The sequence below is a fragment of the Coregonus clupeaformis genome, chromosome 13 (genome assembly GCF_020615455.1).
Source record: "Coregonus clupeaformis isolate EN_2021a chromosome 13, ASM2061545v1, whole genome shotgun sequence".
NCBI classification, from domain to species: domain Eukaryota; kingdom Metazoa; phylum Chordata; class Actinopteri; order Salmoniformes; family Salmonidae; genus Coregonus; species Coregonus clupeaformis.
This window is the reverse complement of record NC_059204.1, coordinates 11,395,866-11,405,737: the sequence shown is the minus strand read 5'-3', so window position 1 is coordinate 11,405,737 and position 9,872 is coordinate 11,395,866. Positions and strand designations below refer to the sequence as shown.

Genomic DNA, 9,872 nt, shown 5'->3' with positions numbered 1-9,872 from the left:
ATATGATATAAACATGTCCTCCCGACCCTAAACCCTAACTCTAAATGTAACCTTTAACCTAACCATAATCCTAACCCTTTGCTAATCCTAACCTTAACCCGAACCTTAACCATAATCCTAACCCTTTCCTAATCCTAACCTTAACCCGAACCTTAACCATAATCCTAACCCTTTCCTAATCCTAACCTTAACCCGAACCTTAACCATAATCATAACCCTTTCCTAATCATAACCTTTAACCTAACCTTAACCATAATCCTAACCCTTTCCTAATCCTAACCTTAACCCGAACCTTAACCATAATCCTAACCCTTTCCTAATCCTAAACTTAACCCGAACCTTAACCATAATCCTAACCCTTTCCTAATCCTAACCTTAACCCGAACCTTAACCATAATCCTAACCCTTTCCTAATCCTAACCTTAACTCGAACCTTAACCATAATCCTAACCCTTTCCTAATCCTAAACTTAACCCAAACCTTAACCATAATCCTAACCCTTTCCTAATCCTAACCTTAACCCGAACCTTAACCATAATCCTAACCCTTTCCTAATCCTAACCTTAACCCGAACCTTAACCATAATCCTAACCCTTTCCTAATCCTAACCTTAACCCGAACCTTAACCATAATCATAACCCTTTCCTAATCCTAACCTTAACCTGAACCTTAACCATAATCATAACCCTTTCCTAATCCTAACCTTAACCCGAACCTTCAATGGGGACGCCCCAAGGATTCTGAATTGCAAGGACAAATCTCGTTCTCAGACACTTCCGTCCAAATGCACAGAAAGGTCTGGTGGACCAACGCATCAAACATGGCCTTCGTTAGGTTAGGTTAGGTTAGGTTAGGTTTAAGGTTACATTTAAATTGTGGAAATGGGCGGGGGTTTAGCCATAATTATGACATGTGTTAACTAGTGACTACCAGGGGGAATGTTTTTGCTAGCAAAGGACATGATGACAAATACTTTACTCAATAAGGTCACTCCCATATAATGCTATGGTCACACCCACTAAGGCCAACTCTGAATGGTTGATATCCCAGGCTTACAGTATGTGTGCTGTGTGCCCAATAGCCTGGGGGACGACGTCACACCAAGAAACACCTACCTTGATGAAAGCCAACAACATAAGGATATTGAAAGTGATTTTCTTCAGAAACCAAGTTACATGTTCCTCAGTACAAAACACGCACACAACAATTTAACGAGCCATACCATGCGGTGCTGGGCCCAGTCAGGTCTTTAACACAACAAAAACGAGCTATACAGAGCGGTGCTGGGCCCAGTCAGGTCTTTAACACAACAAAAACGAGCTATACCGAGCGGTGCTGGGCCCAGTCAGGTCTTTAACACAACAAAAACGAGCTATACCGTGCGGTGCTGGGCCCAGTCAGGTCTTTAACACAACAAAAACGAGCTATACCGTGCGGTGCTGGGCCCAGTCAGGTCTTTAACACAACAAAAACGAGCTATACCGAGCGGTGCTGGGCCCAGTCAGGTCTTCGACACATTCACCCACTCCCCCGCTGAAAGATCAACCACAAAATGTTGGCACCATTGAAACAGGTAGTAATCAAGCCCTGATCTCCAGCATGGGAACAGAAGAGGAATACCTGGTGAGGTAGTCTCAGGATGGACTACTCCAAATCATCTTGGTTCTGACACACATACACAAACACACATACACACACACACAAATTCAAGCTTTGCAGGTCCATCAACCCTTCTAAATACCTGTGGATCATGGGAGAACCTTCAGAAATCAGTAGAACGTTTCTAACCTTATTATTGACACTGTATGTAATGTCCTGTAATACTTTGTTTGAAGTGAGACACCTTCGGTCATTCATAAAACATACATAAAGGCTAAATGTATTTACACTTAAAGAATTATCACTAACCACTAAAACAAATAAACATTAAAGACAAGTTTAAACCATACATTTCCTTTTATTTTGACATTTTTAAAACAATGCAAATACATGAAGTCACAAAAAGTCCAGCAATGCAATTACATTGAACATTACACAGGGCTGTGAATAGTGTAGCTTGCTCCTGAGTTGGTGGACGAATGGTTCTTGCCTCTCTGCCTGCTGAAGGTACTGCATGTTGGTTCCAACCTTAAAAGTAACAACAAAGAAAGTTAGCAGGTCTGTTAGGAAATGCCTTTGTCACACCTGGATAAGGGCATTTATGTGCTGCACCAGAAACTCTAAATAGGAAGATGGGAAACTCCATTAAATTACCAATGTTTTTTTTTGCTGTGCATGACTGCACTTTAGAGCATATGTCATCCTGCAGCACAGCATTCTGGGTGAAGTTGAGGTCAGGTCCAATATTGGCTATGCACCCAAGAGGGAAAGAGGTTGGGCCATCCTATAAATGTTTTATACTAATATCAAATAAATACAAATATGCCATTTAGCAGACGCTTTTATGCATAGCGACTTAAGCAATGCGTGCATACATTTATATGTATGTGTGGTCTGGGGAATAGAAACCACTATCCTGGTGTTGCAATGCTCTACCAAGACGCAATTTAATATGATTTATAAAGCCTTTATTAACACTGGGTGAACAGGGTCAATATCAGGGGATATCTCTATCTATATATCTGACATTTTATTAGATATAAGGAGTAGACATGCTCCAGATACGCATGTCCTCAATTTCATGTACGGAGCTAGGATATTCTCTGTAATGGGACAGTTTCTAAATTACATGCATGCAATCCGGACCTCAGAAATCTCCCTGCTACCATAGGAGTCCTGGGAGCAGTGGCGGCTGGCCGATAGAGGGGCGCTAGGGCGCCGCCCCCTTAAATAAAATTATTTTAAAAATAAAAAAATAAAAATAATAATAATAATAATAATAAAAACATCAGTATGTCAATATTTGTGTGTTTGAAATATGGAATGCACACAGTAATATGTGTAAGATATGATAGAAAATCATATTCGCAACCTTTCCTCTGCCTGTCAAACGCCTCGTCAGCTCTGGGCGATACAGAAAGTGCCCGAGGAGGCGGGTCTACGTAGCAGTTAAGCCAATTGCTAATTTAAGATATGAATGTATGACATAAAATGTAGTCAATAAAGCGATCTTAAATCGAATCCAAGGAGGGCGATTATTTTACCGCCCCAAGCTCGCCCCTGATAAAATAAGGACCGGGGTCCAGTGACGCCATTTTTACTAGACAACAATGCGTGACACAAACGTTACTCCTCCAAGACCCAACCCTAACTCGGTGAAATCTCTCCTCCAAGATCCGTTTGAGAGGAGAACTTTGTCAGAGAAAGTTCGGGTGAAAGAGCTGGGCCCAGATCAACCTGACCTCTCAATCAGACAGCAGGCTAAGCGAGAAAGGGAAGCAGTATATGCGCGGCTTCTCCCGTAGCTGGTACACCAGGAAGGCTTGGCTAGCTGGGTGCACTGATGCTAATGCTTTATTTTGCTTTCCGTGCTTGCTTTTTAAAACGACGGGGGTCAGATTCAGCATGGACAGGTACCGGAGTGAGGGATATGAAGCACCTGTCAGAGAAGGTAAAGAAACATGAGAACACCAGGGCACACATGGACAACTCTGTAAAGCTAGCTGTATTAGGAAGGGTGAACATTGCTACGCAGCTGGATGACGGCCACAGGATTGCGGTGAGGAAACACAATGAGGAGGTGGATAAAAACAGGCACATTCTATCCAAAATTATCGATTGTGTGAAGTTCTGTGGGGCTTTTGAGTTGGCCTTGCGTGGGCACGAGGAGACTGACTCCTCAGACAACCCCGGCATTTTCCGGGGCTTAGTGGATTTTGTTGCCTCCCTCGACAGTGTGCTGGAGGAGCACCTGAAGACAGCTACCGTTTTTAAGGGCACGTCAAAGACGATACAGAACGAGCTGTTGGACTGTATGCTGTCAATGCTTAAGGATTACATCCTGGAGGAAGTAAAGAGTGCTGATTTTATCGCCATTCAAGCTGACGAGACGACTGACGTTTCCACCCACTGCCAGTTGGTGCTTGTGTGAGTGATTATCATAGAGCCGTCACAATTATATTTGTTTTAGTATTTTAAAAGGAAAGAGAAGACACAATCAGACGTTGATAATAATGCAGGAAAGTACTACACAGTTTGTAATAATTATTCAGGTGTCCACCAGGTCAATTTCTAGAAGAGGCCTAGTTGTTATTGAATATTAACTTTATTGCTAAGTGAACAGCAGAACAAAATTATGTTGCATCCCTCTCACAAATGTAATAGAAAAAGGCTTTAAAACGTAATAACATCAGTTAATTATGTACATCACAGGTTAAAAGCAGTTACTAGACATAGTTTGTGTGTATATACACACTGTCTGTCTGTCTGTCTGTCTGTCTGTCTGTCTATATATATATATATAAGTCACTGGTTGTGTGTTGAGGGGGGAATTACAGTGAGTTAAGAAGTCTGATTGCAAGTTATCAAATTAAACTTTATTTTTGGACCCAGGGCCTCAATTCCCTCTTTGTGTGGGGACAGCGCATCTGACGAGCAGCAACAGCCCATCAAGCGACGGAGGATGCTGGGACCAGGAGAACAACAGAGGTTGGCTATAGAGGTAAGTTGTGATGTAATTGTCAGTGTTTCCCACCTAGAACTTTTTTCAGGCCTGGTAGTATGTAGCCAAAACCCTGAACAATCAGCACCTTGGTAATCATATACTTGAGTTGGACATAGGCATGTGTCAGTCAGGATCACTTGCATCAAAATAGCTTAATTGCAAATTAAAGCTGATGATGTATCTTTTACAGGTATGTGATACCATCCTGAGTCATGCCAAAGAGAGGTTCTCCTTCACCCAGCACCTCATCAGCGCAACACTATTGCACGGAGAGTTGTTCCCACAACACAGTGTGAAGTTCCCCGATACAGCGCTTGAAACAACCGTGGAGGCGTACCCCCATGTTGAACAAGGCCAAGCTCAAAACCAAACTGTCCCTCATCTATGAGAACAGTGAGTTCAAGGCTTGTAGTGGTGCAGTGCCCCTGTACCAGTTCTTCATGGAGAACAACCTTCAGAGCACTTTCACAGAGACTGCCAGCCTCCTCAAGATCCTCATCACCACACCCATGACAACTGCTGAGTCAGAAAGGTGCTTCTCTACACTGAAAAGGATCAAGACCTTCCTGAGAAACAGCATGACACAGGATCGCCTGAACGCTCTGGCCATGCTCTCCATGGAGAAGAAACTTGTCAGGGACATTCCTGACTTTAATCAAAGGGTCATTGAGAGGTTTGCCACTCAGAAGGACAGACGGGCAAAATTCCTGTACAAATAAGATGACAGACACACACACACAGAGCAGCTCTGGCCGCATGTTTCTTTGTATATAGTTGACCTTAGCATAAAAAATCCAGTTATATATGGTACTCTAGAAAGTCTTAATAGTGTCTTTGCTAATATTACTGTATATATGTTGTTTTGTATCAATTAATTGTTGCAGTTCTGGAGCACATTAACAATTAGTCACATTTAGTATGATCATAAAATACTGTATGCTATTCTTCCAGTCAAAGGTTTGAGTTCATCCACTTGATATCCATTTCTATATTATACATCCTTTCATACAGTGTAAGATTTCCTATAAACTTTATAATAATTTCATGTTATTGTCCACTTTCCACTCTGTTCTGACAGCATGCCTGTTGCGTTGCCTGTTTACTACCAATGGTGAAAAAGTTCACTTTAAATGCAAATGAAAGGCTTGGGTTTGTGTAATATGTTTTTGTGTAAGAATGCCTCAACTTTTTAATATTGGCATTAAATAATTACTGAATGTTTCACTGAGCACTGCTGTCCTGCAGTTTGTGTTAAAATATATCGCGATGGTTACAGGAAAAAAAAGTATGGCACAGCCCCACCGAGAATATTTTTCACCAGCCGCCACTGCCTGGGAGATAGGTTCAAGACACTCACCTGATGCGCCTGCACCCACTTACATATTTGTAGAATATTCTAATTCCGGAAAGGGTATGTGTCAACATGCTGACATATCTAAGCCTTCATACATACTTTCAGAAATGTATCATATCTGTAGTCATTACATGATCATTTATGTATCTGTATTTTTTTTTAATGCATAATTTCAATTGATATCCTTACATGATATATAATATTCATCTTCGTATGTCTGATCGAAAATGGGCTAAATCTGACTCATGATCAATGTCCAGCGGCCTAATTATTTTACCTGTTCAGGCGCTGAAAATCATTGTGCTTCTTCACATGAAGGTGACATATCTGAGCATAAATTTGCACCATATTGCATATTGCACATATTGCATCATACAAGGCACGTAAAGGCAAACATTGCTATTTCCAAAGCACATCTCTGCAATTTTTGTTTCAGAAATGCAGCATAGCAAATCCAGAGCTCCAATCACAACACGTTTTCTGTAAAGATGCAATCTTTGCTAAAAATGTATTGGTTCTGGTACCGATTCCAGTTTATAAATCGATCTGTGGACACCGTAGATCGAAATGGCTTGCATTGAGCGGTAGCCCTGATTCTCACAGACACAGGAGTATGTCTCTTCTGCCTGTGTGAAGCAGGATGTGAAATCTGACACCACTTGAAGCCGGATGTCCCTCCTACCATTTAATTCGCTCTTCCGACTGTCCATCAACTCCTGGCTGAACCCTACATCACAGCCACTAACTACACATATGCCTGGAATCGTAATGCAGCAGGAGAGAGTGGTAGCACATTCAGTGATCGATTTAGAGCAGGTAATCTAAAATAATTCTGGGATTTTAAACAAAAAATAATTTATGTTTGTCATAGACGGACACGATTAATATGAGACGAAGGGCGAGTTCCTAACGAGTTCAGGAAGATGAACTAGAGCTCTGTGAGACGTTCACAGCCATGGGGGCAGACTTTTTGATCAAAAGAGAACTTTTGAGAATATACTCATTTTCTCTAACACTAAATATACAAATATGTATTTTACAGTTATAAGGAAAGTGAAATCTTATAGTTAGTTGTTTTAAAAATTGATTATACTATATGAAAAAAAAATATATATAAGCCTTATTCATACAGTTTTGTTGAATAGGAAATACATCCTAAAATATTTCATATTTTTATCATATTTCTACTGTGTACTTGAGCAAAAGTGACTACACTTCAGCAATGTACACTGCTCAAAAAAATAAAGGGAACACTTAAACAACACAATGTAACTCCAAGTCAATCACACTTCTGTGAAATCAAACTGTCCACTTAGGAAGCAACACTTGATTGACAATACATTTCACATGCTGTTGTGCAAATGGAATAGACAACAGGTGGAAATTATAGGCAATTAGCAAGACACCCTCAATAAAGGACTGGTTTTGCAGGTGGTGACCACAGACCACTTCTCAGTTCCTATTCTTCCTGGCTGATGTTTTGGTCACTTTTGAATGCTGGCGGTGCTTTCACTCTAGTGGTAGCATGAGACGGAGTCTACAACCCACACAAGTGGGTCAGGTAGTGCAGCTCATCCAGGATGGCACATCAATGCGAGCTGTGGCAAGAAGGTTTGCTGTGTCTGTCAGCGTAGTGTCCAGAGCATGGAGGCGCTACCAGGAGACAGGCCAGTACATCAGGAGACGTGGAGGAGGCCGTAGGAGGGCAACAACCCAGCAGCAGGACTGCTATCTCCGAGGAGCAGGAGGAGCACTGCCAGAGCCCTGCAAAATGACCTCCAGCGGGCCACAAATGTGCATGTGTCTGCTCAAACGGTCAGAAACAGACTCCATGAGGGTGGTATGAGGGCCCGACGTCCACAGGTGGGGGTTGAGCTTACAGCCCAACACTGTGCAGGACGTTTGGCATTTGCCAGAGAACACCAAGATTGGCAAATTCGCCACTGGCGCCCTGTGCTCTTCACAGATGAAAGCAGGTTCACACTGAGCACGTGACAGACGTGACAGCGTCTGGAGACGCCATGGAGAACGTTCTGCTGCCTGCAACATCCTCCAGCATGACCAGTTTGGCGGTGGGTCAGTCATGGTGTGGGGTGGCATTTCTTTGGGGGACCGCACAGCCCTCCATGTGCTCGCCAGAGGTAGCCTGACTGCCATTAGGTACCGAGATGAGATCCTCAGACCCCTTGTGAGACCATATGCTGGTGCGGTTGGCCCTGGGTTCCTCCTAATGCAAGACAATGCTAGACCTCATGTGGCTGGAGTGTGTCAGCAGTTCCTGCAAGAGGAAGGCATTGATGCTATGGACTGGCCCGCCCGTTCCCCAGACCTGAATCCAATTGAGCACATCTGGGACATCATGTCTCGCTCCATCCACCAACGCCACGTTGCACCACAGACTGTCCAGGAGTTGGCGGATGCTTTAGTCCAGGTCTGGGAGGAGATCCCTCAGGAGACCATCCGCCACCTCATCAGGAGCATGCCCAGGCGTTGTAGGGAGGTCATACAGGCACGTGGAGGCCAAACACACTACTGAGCCTCATTTTGACTTGTTTTAAGGACATTACATCAAAGTTGGATCAGCCTGTAGTGTGGTTTTCCACTTTAATTTTGAGGGTGACTCCAAATCCAGACCTCCATGGGTTGATACATTTGATTTCCATTGATAATTTTTGTGTGATTTTGTTGTCACCACATTCAACTATGTAAAGAAAAAAGTATTTAATAAGATTATTTCATTCATTCAGATCTAGGATGTGTTATTTTAGTGTTCCCTTTAAGTTTTTGAGCAGTGTATTTTTACCAAAAAGGTGAGATTTTCTCATTTCTTGGAGTATGCAGAATTACTAGTTATTTTCTATAGCCCTCTCATGATAAATAATTACTTTTGAGGATTACATAGATTACAATTTCGATTACATTTAGTTACATTTAGTAGGCTTTAACAGAAAATAAAAGATGCACACCCTCAATACCCCGGCCTGCCTTGTTTGTTATGGGCAATGGATGCGATGTGAGCATCGCAGTCCAGACCCAACACTCCAAACTGTCAATCCATAAAAGATTAATCAAAATTGTGTCGATATTGCAAGAAAAAGTTGTAATTTCACATAATCATACCACAAGGTAGCTACTCTACCTGTTTCATTTATGACAAGAAAACTAACTGGAACAAGCTAGCTAGCTGGCAAACTAGCAACTTGGCTAGCTAGCTAGCTTGTTCCAGTTAGTTCCAGTTAAGTTAGTTAGCTAGCTAGCTTATATTAACCAGTAATACAAAATATGCCTAAGTGTTTTAAAACATTAGCTGTCACCTTGAGGCTTAATAGGGGGTAAACATGTTTTTCCCTTAAGGGAAGGCAATTTTGTTATTTGTTAGCTAGCTAGGCTACCAATCAGCTTTTACACCCATCTCAAGCCTAGCGAGATAGCTAGCCCTACTAGCTGCTGGCCAAATTAGCAAAAGTTATTGATTCTACTTACTAAGAAAAATGAAACATCTCAAATTAGCTACTCCCTTTAGCGTTAACTTCTTTGAGGTATTATCTGATCAGCTTCTCACTTCTTTGTTTCTCCAGATGTCAGTTCGACCACACACCGCTTAAACACCGCTGGAACTCCACAGCAGAAAATAGGTGATTCTTGTTGCTAGGCTACCAGTTACATTGCTTTTAGCTTGTGATTTGCACACACCTTTATACAGAGGGAATACAAAAATGATAGCTAGTGTCTGAAATAATTATATGGATTTAATATTTGTCCAATTATTGAGCATGTCCTCAACTCAAACAAGCATCAGAAAGTGTTATTATTTAGAATATCAAAAAGCATATCAAGATCCTGATATGGACCTCAGTCAAGAGCATATGCATTGTATGTGCTGAGAAAATATACTAGCTATGTAGGCCCACTGTC

The 9,872-nt window shown here is 42.0% G+C and overlaps 1 long non-coding RNA gene across 1 annotated transcript; it reads right to left on the bottom strand.

The window, feature by feature from the left end:
• Positions 1-1,937: 1,937 nt before the first annotated feature.
• On the bottom strand, positions 1,938-6,571 carry LOC121580142. Its single transcript, XR_006002984.2, has 2 exons — positions 6,235-6,571; positions 1,938-2,127 (listed from the first exon to the last, which is right to left on the bottom strand). It is a non-coding gene; the product is annotated as an uncharacterized LOC121580142 (long non-coding RNA).
• Between the last annotated feature and the right edge of the window lie 3,301 nt (positions 6,572-9,872).